General features: G+C 40.7%; 1 protein-coding gene across 1 annotated transcript in view; it reads right to left on the reverse strand.

Moving 5' to 3' along the window:
* The window catches only part of ARHGAP18 (Rho GTPase activating protein 18), an 88,469-nt gene that overhangs the window by 232 nt on the left and 73,834 nt on the right, over positions 1–14,403 (reverse strand). The window lies entirely within an intron of this gene.

Below are 14,403 nucleotides of genomic sequence, written 5' to 3' on the forward strand. Positions count from 1 at the left end.
CAGACCCTTTCATTTTAAGTTTAGTGGACAACACAGCATAAAATGACAGCACTTCAGAAACTAAAATATCTAGTTTAAGGTAAGAAAGAAAATCCTAGGGAAAAATCTCCAACAGTCAGTGTTCTCATACACTTTTCATTCTCCCACTGGGACCAACATCAGAACCTTTAGCCCAAACCTAATAATTTTCACTTGGCTACAGACTTACTTATTTTGAAGAGAACTGCGCAAAACTTTCCTAATGCTAGAGTCGCCTCCTTTTTGCCTTCTTTTTCAAAAGGATGTTTGAGTACAAAATTCAGCTGATGCTTTCTGCTTGCCCCATCTTTATATAACACTCTGTAATAACAATAATAATGAAAGTAGATGACTAGAGTTTCAAATACTAACTTTTGTGATATATAGTATTATTAAATATTCTGTAAAGCAGAATAATCTGCTGTGACATTTCCCCTTTTAATCATAATTTATTTTGACAACTTCGGTACTTCTATTTGGCATGAGCAAGGAAAGATGACTGGCAGTTGAGGCCCTAGAGTAGCTAAATTTCCTGTGGTTTTCTTCATTATGATTCTGTACTGCAATATCACACGAATTTGATTTAAACAGCCAAAGGCTTCGCTCTCTCACTGAGCTTCATGTCAAGAGAATGGCTCCTTGGGAGACGAAAAACTGTCCCCATGTGCGCCCATCTCTCTGCATTGAGGGAACACAGCACGTGGAGCAACACAGGTTCCTACGTCCCTCAGGAGCATAAGTTTAGGTGGAATAAATCAGGGCTCTTTCCTCCACAACTTTGAAATATTTGAAGCAAGAGACTTCTTAAGCACTGAAATGCCTGGGAGCGTAGACAGGCCTAACACAGCACAGACTGATATCTCTTGCAGTTTGCATCAGTTTAGCCCATCTGAAGATTCAGGAAAGGTGCGAATACTGCAAATTGTTGTAGGATTTCTTATTAGCACCTCTTCAAGCAACACTTATATTTCATTCCTCTTTTAAAAATTCTATTTTTATGTTAAATTCGCTTGGGGGAAAAGTCATCGCTCCTGTCATTTTTTTTCTTGACTTTTTCTTTCTCTGCCTTGTGGACAACTATGTTCTACAACTGAGGGGGGAGTAAATCTTCAGCTGAAAAGAGATGTTGGTGCTTGGAAACAAAGGATGTCATGTTAATCTGTTATTGATATACCCATCGGACTACAGTTTTTGCTTCAAATGACCAGAGGAAACAACAGGCTCTCATTCACCGTATCTGCAAATGCCATCTCTAGAGCTCTTCTGCCTACTACTGCTCCAGAACTCAAATTACAAGCCTGATCCACCAGCTGAGTCAGAAGGGCTGCAAGCCCATGCTGTGCCAGTGACCAACAAGCAGCAAACTTTGGTCACTCCAGAAGCTGCAGACAGGCCCACTGTCATCCTGGGGATTTTGTTTCATTTCATTGTGTGTCACTGGTAAAACCTTTCTTCCCAACTGGACTTGGTAGCTCTGCTGCAATTCCCTACGGCACCCAGCATTAGGGTTACTCTGGACAGGACAGAGCAGAACCCCAGCTTAGGGAAAAACTTCCAGATGCAGGTAATATGAAACAATACTAGCCAGTTTCTTTTACACACACACACACACAAATAACCCCAGTAAACCTGAGGTGCAAGGACAACCACTTAGATCTTTGTCACAGACTGCAGCATTTTAATCAATTAACCTTACACATGTGTTCTCTAAAGCCTGTTTCTTTCTGTTAGTGGCTGCATTATTGCTACTATTCAGTCAATTTTGACAATCTGAATAAATCTCCTCATTAAGTAATAGAAGTTTTAACAAAAGGGCTGAGTTGGCTGAAATAGTTGATCAAAGTTCTTGAGAATTCACTGATACTGAGGCAGGTAGAAAAAAATCTAAGTAACTTCTGACTGTTCTTACAAAACCACTGGCTTGTGGAAAGTCTCAAGGTCGAAAGGCCAGGGTACTGCTAATACTGTAATGCATCTCCTCCAGACAGATGGACAGAAGAGCAAATTCCCCAGACAAAAACTACTGGCAACAGTGGGTTGCCCTAGATTAGAAAACCCATCTTTCATCTGGTGCTGCATACAGCTGGTGCACACTGAAGGAAAAGGTTACAACATGCAAAACACTGAAATCACATCTACATACAAGATTAGACATTCATACAGCCAAGAGGGCAGCTCTGAGAAGGAAATAAGCAGGTCAGGAATGCCGTTGTAGCGTTATAGCAGAGAAAAGGGTTGCTACAGATGGGAGTACTTGATCTGCAAATCTGCACCAGGGCCACATACAAAATGACACACAGTGGTTTGTTTCTGGCTTTTCTCGTGTAAATGAAAGAATGGGGAAAAAAAAAAAAAAGTAATATAAAATTCTACTCAATGTGTCTGTATACTTTTGGCTGTTTACTCTCCTGAAGATTACAACTATCCCACAAGCAGCTAAAGGTTATGGGTGTAGGTAGGTTTTTCAAGAGTGTTCTGGAGTTTTTTGGTTTGGTTTTTCTAAATTATTATGGACCCAAAAACTCAACACTGCTTCTCACACTACCAAGTTGCTTAGTGTCCATCCTATAAAGGGATAACAGAGAGGAAAAAACCCTGTATCCAGACATTATGCTTGAAAATACAAACTAAAGACAGCACTGCTGCATTCCAGTTACATTAAAGAAGGATAAGCAGTCATCATTGACCAAAACCCAACATAGTGACTTTAAACCTGGTAAGGTAAGGTTTAAAGTGGTACAGTAAGCTCAGTGTTCATCCATATCAAAACTCTAAGACCAAGTTTGCAAGATGCTAATACATTCAGTGCAAGACCAAGGGCAAGCATAGCCACAATGCACAATCACACCTTTGTATACATTGTCTATAAGGCATATGCTATTTTAAACCTCCAAGCAGTTGTATGTACTTAACTGCAGTAGCAGTGTGCTCTCAAACACCAGTTGGCAGTGGCACATCGGGTTGCAAGGTCTCTAAAATGTGATTCCATAAAAGCCATTGGGTGTTGCTGCTGCTTAGGAACTGTTAAAAGTACTAGAACAGATGAAGAATTAAGTTTACCATTTAGCTTCCTAGTCCACGGACCATTTTCTGTTCCCTTCATCAAACATTTTTGAAATTAAAAATTTTTATCGTTTTCCACAATCTTTCCTTGTCTATTGGATCATTTCCGTAACCTCAGATAACTACAGAAATTATTAGCTGCATTATCATCTATTGATTAAACAGCCAATATGTCCTCAAAAGAGCTTGTTCACCAGTGTATGAAGATGTTGTCACTAAATATTTACATAAGGTTGAAAAAACGCGTGAAGTTTTTTGGCAAAAGGACTGTCATCTCTAAAGAAAACTTCACTTTCAAAGGTTACATACAAATAAAAACAACATCTAGAGGTCTTGCTGGCATTTCTTTTTTCTATGGTGGTTTTAATACACCATTTCTTCTTTCACTTTGTGGTATGATCTCTTTGTAATATCCTGCTTTGTGGTATGTAAGAACTGACATATTTGACTGATAATTAGTATTTTGCACTGATAATCTATAATTAGCCACTTTAGTAACAACAACAGGTTTCTTTCATCACTGAGATACTGTATTTTCTAATTTTAAAAATTCTTAGTTACAAAACAAAATTATGTGGCTACCTGACTTTTTCTACCACTTATGTGGCTGATTTGAGGCAATCAAGAAATAAAAATAAATATCTTCCTGTACCACGGGGGTACTCTTGAAAGAGATGTGGATAGGCCTAGCTCTAGAGGAAACTGTCTTGCAGAAAAGAAAGCCCCAAGTGACCAAACCCCCCGCATCACACAGTAGAAAGGGCTTAAGGAGGCCACCTAGTCCATCCTTTCCTATTTGCAGAGCAATGACGTAGCCTGCAATTCCCTATTTGTGCTTGTGCATAAGGTTTCTCCTGGGATAATGCCTTTCCCTGGCAGGCATCCACACTACGTTCTGTACCTGGCAAGTGTCCCAATGAGGGCAAGACCAGGGAGCAGAGGAAGAAGAGCTGGGTAGCTTATATACTTGCAAGGATTCTTCACTCGTCCTTTTCAAATTTAGTAATTCCAGCTTTGGAGAGATTTCTCCCTCCTGAGCCAGTTCAGGACAGCAGACGTAACAGCACTTCAGCTCTGTAGCCGGCCAAATGCAAGCAAGCACACTTCAAGTGAAGGGCAATTTTACAGTCCTGCTTCATTTATCAAACCTGACATGTACTGCACATTATGATTTCCATGTAATGCTTTGACTGTAAATTTACCCTCAGCAAGATCCTTTTATATGCATTCAAACTAATTTACCTCTCGCTGATCGAGTCCTAACTTGTAATTTGCTTAAATGCAAAGCCTAAATTGACTAAATCAAATGCATTTGCGCAAACTCAATAAACAGAACCATTACCCACTGAAATAAGCAACTCTCCTAAGAGCATCAAATGCTTCCTTACAGTGGAAGAGCTGGCTTAGGAGCCAACCACCACTCCAGCTAATGACCATGTTTCTCCCTCTATTTCATTAGCCAGTCTGAGGACTCTCGTATTTTTTTTCTTTCCCTGCTCAACGGAAGTGCAAGAAGCATACACAGCTTTATCAAGTACTCCAAGCAAAGCAACTAAAGCTCATTTTCCAGTGTAATGAAAAGGAACCAGTGGAGAAAGATACATTTGAATATCCCTGTTAATGCATACATTAGCTGAGCCATAGCCATCAATAAAGATCTCAACCACCTAGCACACTGTATCCATTTGTGGAGAAGGTCATAAAATTATTGGAGCACTGTGTCAGTACATGTTTTTTTATAGCAGTGCAAATAGGGTTGAGTCATACTGATCTGCCTCCGACTCAGTGCTTAGAAGGGGACATTGATTTGCAATTGCAAAGTAATGATTTAAAAACTAACACACTGCCATCCGTCAAGAATGCATTCAGCCTCTTGATGAACCAGGATCCACCTGAAAGGGATGGAAGACTCTTATCAACTGCACCACAACCCACCCCAAGTATTTCACTAGTGTAAATTTATTTCAGTGGCTTTGTAATTTAAAGGCAATGGTGGCAATAATAATGGAAGGCAGCATCTAGTGCTTTACACCAGCTTAAGAAAACCTGTGTTGCATTAAAAGTATTTGAAGCTTGATGCTTATGGAAAATAATATCTGAATGGCATGTGGTTCATGACACACACCAATAGTTGTTCTAACACAGAAAATTATTACTGTAGGGCTGTACTGCTACACTAAGTATTCTCACTGGAAGTTCCCACCATGGGTACACCTTCAAGCTATGATGCAAGGGGGGTTAAGCAGCTAAGTTCATTCTGAGTCCAAACTTAAAGTACCTCATTGCCATGAAGAAAAGAAAGAGTTACCAAAATTAATAAGACAATACAAACGTTTTTTTCTGATACGTATAAAATAAAAATATAACCAGAACAGAAAGTCTTAAACTAGAAAACTAGTTTTGGGAACTGACGACTTTTTAACACAAACTACTAATAAAATGTTGCATTTCATAAATTCTTATCTATAAGATGCTTTAGGAATATTAACTCATCCATTTTTCTATTAATAATCAAAAGTTGTAATTTGGGTTTACTACAAACAGCATGTCCAGGAAATCAAGTTATCCAATGCAATAACTACACTATTCTGTTTTATCTGTTTCTCCTTTAAAATTTCTGCCTTCAGTTCCCTGTATGTTAATTTCCAACAAAAATCACTAAGTAAGACTCTGCAGTGGTTTCCAAGATAATGTGTCAAAGAATTACATACAGACCTACCCAAGACAGACTTTCCTCAGACATGCCTGAGCTGCTGGGGTGCAGCTTCATAAAGATTGGCCCTGAAGAGCCATGGCAAACATAAAGGAAGGGGGTCTTGTGTTTGAGAAATGATTCTGTATCGCATGGGCTCTCGGCTGTGTCTAGTGCAGGTGACAAGCACATGGAGGGTCTAGGAATTACCAGTGCTTTGCAACAACTACTACTTTTAAAAATATTTCTATTAAGGGTTAATGGTGGTTAATGCCAAACATAGGGAACTGCAGGCTTTGCAGGACGGCTGCCAGCTGAGAACGTGGCATCACGCACTCCTACCAACAGTACCAGCAATCCAGTGCTCATTTTCCCTTGCTAGCAGAAAAAAAGTTGCCGAAAGGCAATGCTTCTTATAAAGACTTGTGTATGCGGCCCGTGTTTTCTGTGACAGGTCCTCACTCAACAACTGAGATTAAAAAAAAAAGGAAAAAGTGACACTGGAAAGGCAGGCAGGTGAGGGAACAGGAGGGAAGGTGCAGGGCAACACTGAGTGACAGCAGAGAAAGCTTTAAGAAAGCATTTCTCAAACAGCAGCCACTGAAGGAATTCTGTCTGCTGGACTGAAATTTTAGATATCTAAAACACTAAAATTAGCACCTTTGAGCACATGTACTTGTTTAATTTGCTTCCTAAATTTGCTTTGCCATGTCTTCCCTGCCTAAAAATGGCACAGAAATCCAGATGCAACAGCTCAGGCTACTCAGCAAGTTTCTTCCCTGGTAAACAAGGAAGAACAGGATTTCCTAATACTGTTAATAGAATTAAGTTCCTGGATCTGAGTCTTGGTGTTTACATTTTTTAAAGACTTTTTAGAAAATATACTACTTTTCTATACTGAGAATTCCCCTTATTTTTCATTGTCTTTATATAGAAATGGTAGTCCAGTAAGTACTATACAAGGATATGCCCACTGGAATAGGCCCAGCCTAAAAGACTTTCAGTTCTGGGTTTATTCCAGTTACAATTAGGATAGCCTGGGCACTAAGGGAAATTCATCTTTAATTTGTTGCATCCTGAGGAAATAAGTGACGCAAAGAAGCAGCAAAGCCATAAAGAAAGCCACAGTGGTGTTACTTTCCTTAATTCCAGTGCAGGCAGAGGTTTATCGAAAACCACTAACAGTTTTCCCATCCTTTATGGAAAACCAATTCCCACACTCAGAAGTCCTCTGTCCAAAACCAACTCACTTGGAGTGCAAGGGGTGCCACGGATCTTGAAAATAAAAATGAGCTCTAGGGGTCAAATCACTTTCATTTCTCCTCAAGAGTATATTCCACTGGCATTACCTTGCCTAAAGAAAGTGCTGTGTGATCTATGACTACGCGGCAAAGTTGAAAATTGCTAACAGCGCATATGCTGTAGCCATGATGGATCTACCAGGGAAGATGCAGCCCAGGTGCATCTGCAAAAATCACAGTCCCATGAAAGAAATGATATAGCCACAGATTTTCAGAGGCTTGTTAATACAGGGGGAATGCTGTGTCCCATTTTTTCCTTCTAAACTGCTGCCAATACTGTGATTAGCACGCTGTCATCAGCTGCACAGGCTCTACAAGCACACAGACATCTCGTAACAATATAATCTTATACTGCATAAAAATTAAATATAATCTCACATTCCCCTCTCCAGTTGTGGGAAGACAGCTGCCAACCAAGTGTCTCTAAAGAAGGCCTACATACACTGCAAACCCTCTTGTGCTTGCACAGTACAGAGTGATGTCAGTTTAGAAAACATATCAATGAAATCCAACTCAACCCCTCTCTTTCCCCATGTGCCTTCCCTCAAAACCAGACATCCTTGTCTACAGCAATGAACAAGAACTTATTTAGCAAAGGTGCCAAAGGTGCATGTTCTTCATTTTTCACAGCAGTCAGACATACACATATTGACAGACTGTCTCTCGTTGATATGCTTATGGTTAGTGATGTTTCAAACTAATAAACAGAATAAATATTCATCACTCACTCCCTTGAAGCTTATTTAATGTGACTGGACAGACAAGAGCATGGAAAAGTCAGCCGTTGTGGTGATATAGCTAAAATCATTCTCTTTGTGAGTAATGAGCAACTGCATTAAGGAACTGGTGTTTTTCTAGTTGGCTTCTTCCACTGTACAGGAGACAACATTTTGTTGTGTTGTCTCCAGACCCAGTTTGAACAAGCTGATGAAGGGCTACAGTTCCTCCAAGGCAATGATGTAATTAGATGCAACATCATAGATTCAGAAGAGGCAAATACCTTTGAGGTAATTCACTGTGAGCAAGACTCCAGTCAGTAGCAACCATTTTATTACGGTGTTTCTGAATTGCCTTCTTGCAGTTCACTAGCAGACATTCTATTCAATCCCTCTATTTTGTTCTAAGAGCTTTTTTAAAGTGATGCCAGCTGACAAATGCATAATTACTGTATGTACAGCACGTGTTAAACTTGTCATGGTGCTTCTTTGTCAGGAAGATTCAGAAGCTGGAGTAGGACTGAAGCTGCAGCGGGCACTGCGCAGGGGCGCATCTTGCCCACCTGCAGAAGTGTAGTCTGGTGTCTTCCTCCCCTGACAGCTGTTGCCAGACCATTCTCCTCTTCTTAATTATGAAAAAAAGAAAGTCAAACACTATTCAGCCCTTTCAGAAGGAGAAGGTAATTTATCTTTTGTCTGATGTACAGAATAAGGATTATCAATGTCTCTCTGAACTCGCTTGAGCTTGGAGCAAAGGAGCAGGCAGAAGGCTGGCACTTGCACAAGCGCAGTGCCACAAAGCCGAGGCCGTAACAACCAACACGCAACTGGAACTTCATTTCTTCTCTTCCCTCCCTCTCACGGATTCTCAGAACTGGGCTACTTGCTTCTGCTTTGTAACTTGGTGGTACCAGTGTGAGGGGAAGAAGGGCCACAGGTCCTTCCACTGACCTGCCCTCCACAGAGCCTCTCCTGGTGGCACCACGGGCACGCTCCTGTCCTTCCCCACAGCCTGGGACCCCACGTAAGTGTCCTGGGCTGCTCACCTGGAAAGCCGTTCTCCTTGCTGGGGAAGCGGGGGGAGATAAAGGTGATACAGGAATGTGGCATGATCTTCTGGGTACATTAGCCCCCTTTATTCCCTCATAATATGGAGAAGATTCATTTTTCAGAAGCAACATGATCATCATTTTTGCTATTTCATCCTGCTCTGTCACTGAAGAAACACAACGAAGCATATCTACACTGGTTTTATTCGTGGATCCAAGACTAAGTATAGCTTTTCACCAACAGCTAATGATTGTGAGCATCTCTAGATGCCCAGCTTGTGGCACAACGAGTGATAATAAAAAGCCAATTAATAAAAAGCAAACAAATGAGCCACACGCGCTTTTTTGAGCACTGCCCTCCTGAAAAGCAAAGTCCTTCTGAGGTGCCCTGTTTTGGGAAACAAGTCTGACAACTGTAATCACCACTCACATTTCGCAAATGCAGCCACAATGTGAAAGATGGATTTGCTTGCTATATAACCCCACAGTAAGGTCCTATGCTTCATTTTTCTGACATAAATTTCTGTGCATGTCAGTTTGCATTAATATCATCATATTAGCCATCTTTCTCCACTATTTCTGCAAACAGGGTACCAAAATATCTCCATGAACCCAGTGGAAGGGCTACTTAGAACCAAGTAAATAATAATCCGAAATAACAAACTGTTTTCTGGATGACATATGTGCAGGTGTTAAAGTTTGGAACAGTTAATTAGTCCTCACATTAAGTTATCTTAGCTTAAAAAGAATTAAATTATTTTCTAAAGAGGAAGAAAGTTGTTCTGTGGTAATAGGCAGTAATTAGTGGCTTTTTTAATGTTGCTGCTACTAGAAGATATATAAATGCATTTTCAAAAAAAAAATCCATCTTTCAATGGCAGAAAATAAGCAAATAAGTCTGGAAGCAGTATTTTCTCAATGCTTCCCTTGTATATTTTAGTAATTTTTGTTCCATAAATGACTTGGAGCACATGAAAATAATTTTCTTGTTAACACAAACTCCATTTGAATGGTGGTCAGAATACAAAACTTCACAAGGTCTTATATTGAAAGTGCATAAACTTACTGTGGAGAGAGCTGCAACATAAATGCCTGGTATCTCCATCAGGGATAAAAGACAAAGGGTACCTAAGAAATATCATAGTGGGTCAGATGTTACTGAGATAAAACTCACTTCAGTACACGTTACATTTCTAGCTATAGAAATGTCTATACGATGGGTGAAGAAGACCGGGGACATTTTTGTGGAGCAAACAAGATTAAATGCTTCAGACATGCAAGTAATTTGATTGTACTCTTCTCCAGCTGTCTCCCTACACAATTTTTGGAAACTGTCAGATGCTACTGGAACGCTTTATGTATTTGCACATAACGTTTTTCATCGCTAAAATAGAATTAACACACTGAGCAGCAAATAGGCTTATCTGCCTCACTTCAGTGTTGTAGCATAAATATACCAGATTAGCAGCTGGAAGTAGAAGTTATTATGAAGTTCTCTACGGATCCTAGCCACAGAGACTAGCAGGACACCATCAACTACATCGAGAAGAAAAGACACGCAATTCGAATGTTGTGGTGCCTCCTAAACCACTTTGGCTTGCATTATACTTTTAAATCTAAGGAATTCCACTTAGTATCATATCAAAAACATCCTTTACTGACACTCCTTTCTCTAAGATGTTTTATGGTAAATTTTCAGCCTGGTGCTCAGTGGCACCAGGTGAGAACCTCCATATTAACAGAAAAATGGAACTATACATCTGCTCTGTTCTCTGCTGCAAGTCAGGGCATCTCAGATGCAGAATCAAAGGCTAGTGCAGCTTTCATGCCTTTAAAGAAATAGCAAATCCTTATGTGAATGAGTTCCAAATACTTTAAAAGAATTTTTTTTCCTTACCTCTCCACCTTTTTTCCCTAAGGAGCTGAAAGGACCAGGAAAGGTGCAGAGTTGGTAGACATTGGCGAATATTGTATTCATGAGGGAATAAATAAATGTAATGCTCTCTTTTATATTAGTTTCTAAGCAAACCGATGTCTGGGAATCTTTGCAGAGGAAGTTTTCCGTCTCGACCTGCATCTCAGCTCGTTTTTCACAGACAGAAAGCTGTAACTCAGCGCGCTCTGAAGCACAATTGCAGCAAGACCATGTTACCAGTAGAAACGGTTATCGATGGCATCCTCTGTATTATGGCTTCTTGATCCAGTCTGATGAAGATCTGGAAAGCATTACTAATATTCAACAAAGCACTATACAGTGTGCATTTCATAAATCTCCCTTTTTCATGCATATAAATGCAGAAGCAAAACCAGACTGATTATGTTGTTACAAGACATTTTTGTTATTAGAGAGCATAAATGATTTTCCCTTCTGAGACATTCTGACATATATCACTGCTGAGTAATAGATGCCGTCCCCACCTCTACCATAACACTGAGAGTTTGGTAGTTCTCAATGCCTCCACCGGCCTCTGCAACCCTGCTGAGGCACACAGCTCAGGAGTCCTACAAGGACCGTGACTGTATCTAGGTCACGTTGCTCCAAAGGGTTTACTAACTCAGCTTGGCTCTCATCTTTCCCATGACACCATTGCCAATATAGTTCATAATTTCTATGAACCCCCTCACTTCTTTGACCATGAGGCTTCAGCAGCCCGTTAGAACATGGGAATTGCCACTTTCAGTCAGGGTCCATCTGCTCTGACAGTGTTCAGAGAGCAGCCACAGACATATCAGCGATGCGACAGGTTTAAGGACATGGCAAAAGCCTTACAAAGGCCTCACGGGCCCCCATGGACGACTTGACTCAGCCGTACCTCTGACAACTGCAGAATGGCTCATAACCACTCGACAGGCAGGAGCTCCCTCTTCTGAAGCTTCAACACCGCACACAGAGCAGACTCTCCCACAGACTGGCCTCGCCTCCCGTGTTTTCCTAAGCTATGGAAGTTTTGTATAGGAGGTCTCCCTCTCCCAGGAGAAGAATTATTCCCATCGGGGCATACACATAACCCAAGAGAGTTTATGAGATTAGAAGAAAACCTTTACCCACCATTAAGAGTTGTTTTCTTTACTCCTGAAGCTTTTAGCCCAAACCTCTTCTTTCTTTGGGCGTTTTGCCAGCCTGGTGCACCCCTACATGTCTGTGAGGCTCGGAGGGAGCACAGAGGACCCCTTCCTTCTCACCAGAACAAACTACATCAGCCTCCAGCTTCTACCCATCTCTCTGAAGAGGCGATCGCATTCAGCTTGCAGCAAACAAGGTCCAACATCAGGCTGCTGTCGCTTCCAGCTGAACAAGGGAACGTTCAGTCCAAACCATGTACCAAGGCAGTTCAGACATCACTTTTGCTACATCATCAGTGCCTTGTTATTTATATAAACATTCAACTTCAGATGTTGATATTGATTTGACACTGTTTAGTTTCACTGAACGTTCCCTTCTCCCCGTGTAGTAAAACAAGGAACAGGGATGCTTTATTTTGGATTATGTTTTACAGTATAAATCTTTGTCTAAATATTTTTCTATCCTACAGAACTGAGACCTAATCTCATTTTCTACAACGCTGAGCAAAGAAAACTAGAAACTCACTCTGCCATGCAGGCAATTCAAAGTGCACATTTCTGGACTGCAGGGTAGCATTGATATTTGATCAATACAGGTGGGGTGGTTCAGGATTTATTTTAGTTTTTGATAGATTTTGCTAGAATGCAAAATCCAAACTTCATAGTGTAGCTTTAGAGATAAAGGCACAGACCTTTTAGAAAAAGTAACCATTTAAGAATATGCTCGAGTGTCTATGTTTGGAAATTGCTTGACCTGTTAGTTATCTCCAGCTCCCAAAAACACTCCAGCATCATACAAAAAGGAAGTATTTTCCACATGCCAACTATAAAAACAAGTTAATATAAAGTTTAAACTTTCCTGTGAAAATTTTTAGCAAATTATGCCAAATAATTGGCTAAATACAAGGCGGCGGGGAGGAAGGTGCTATTTGCTGTAAGTTCTTTGCTACCAAGAATAATTGACTACTTGCCAACCAGTCTCTCACTGTTTAGGTATCATTGTTCAATGAGCATGGGGGATCATGTTCTCGACAGGGGGAACGAGGGTGAACCACACATCTGAATCAAGTTTCCAGTATAAGACATCTAGTATAAGGAAGGCAGCACATAATATACTAAATTCTTAAGAAAATCTGGCCCATAAAAGTTAGAACTGGCCCTTCTGTTCCTTAATAAACTTCAATGAGACCCCAGAGACAATTAGGTTGAATAATTCTGCCTACTTCACATTTTCTATTCTTCTGATATAAGACTATTCAACTTTTTCTGCTTTTTTTTCAAAGGCAGCTAGCTACACTCCGAGGACAGTCTGAAGGGGAATAACAACAAGCTATTCCTGGGGGAAGGGACACAAGGAAGTGCTCTATTAGGGTAAATTTGCAGGGATGTCTGCTGTAGAAATAGATTTAAGTTTTCTCTGAACTTTGCATCAAATTGCCCTCGGTTTTCTGTAACTGCTACACATCTCCCAGCTAAAACAAATTTCTACACTAAACATAAAGGTAAAATTAGGGCTCCATGTTGAAGACCTGGCCATTGCCATGACTTCTGAGATTGATATCTACACTCAGCACTAAAAACTACTCTTTCCTTGTTCTCACACCCCCTTGCCAGAGGGTAGACAGGAGGCGCATTGATAGGGGAGCAATTAAACTAAATGAGGCCAAAAGCAGATAAAAGCCGCACTGCAATGCAGCGAGCCAAGGCATTCCTGGCACCGTAAATACTTAAAAGTGATACAAAAGGTCAGAGGAGAAATAAATTAATAGCATTTGTCTCTATGCTGTTTCATTCACAAATGAATGGCATTTGTGGGAAGTGTGACACAGATGAAAAAGGATTTAAGAAAGACTGGGTAATTACAGCAGTTATTTAACGTTTCTAAGCAGGTCTTTGGATGATCACTTAGGAGAACGAAGAGACAAAGCATAAAGGCACAAGCCTGAGTATATTGAGCGCCTGCAGAAGCTGAACTGCGGAGTGACAATGCAGACAGTGCTGTCCCTCTCCACTTCCACACACGCCACTGAATTCAGGGTCACTGGGACACTGGGCCAGAATGGAGGGACTGGAAGACAACGGAAGAGGTGGAAAGAGGAGTAAAAGAGACAACAGAATCAGCTGGGAAAGAAAACAAAACTGTTTCTGAATGGGAAGCAGACAAAGAAATACTACATTAGGATTCAAATACTCCAAGAAGGGGAAAAGTTGCATTCCATCAAGATTTTTTTTTTGGTAGTAGTAGTAGTAATTAATAATCAAATTGTCACAAAGCAGAGGACCGGTGTCAAAGCAAAACCTTGACAAGAAAGCCAACAGTCCAACGAGACTCAGGTTTCTGAAATATCACTCTGAGGTGTCCACCAAAACATGCACACCCCACAGGGACAAGACGGCCACGGTACTGACACTCTTCTTAAAAAGCAACCAGAAAACAGGGGTTCACTTCACTCTTGCTCATTTTGGTTCTTAAGCAGGAGCAGGAGGAGCCCTTGGTCAAG

This window comes from Caloenas nicobarica, chromosome 3 (assembly GCF_036013445.1).
Source record: "Caloenas nicobarica isolate bCalNic1 chromosome 3, bCalNic1.hap1, whole genome shotgun sequence".
Lineage (NCBI taxonomy): Eukaryota > Metazoa > Chordata > Aves > Columbiformes > Columbidae > Caloenas > Caloenas nicobarica.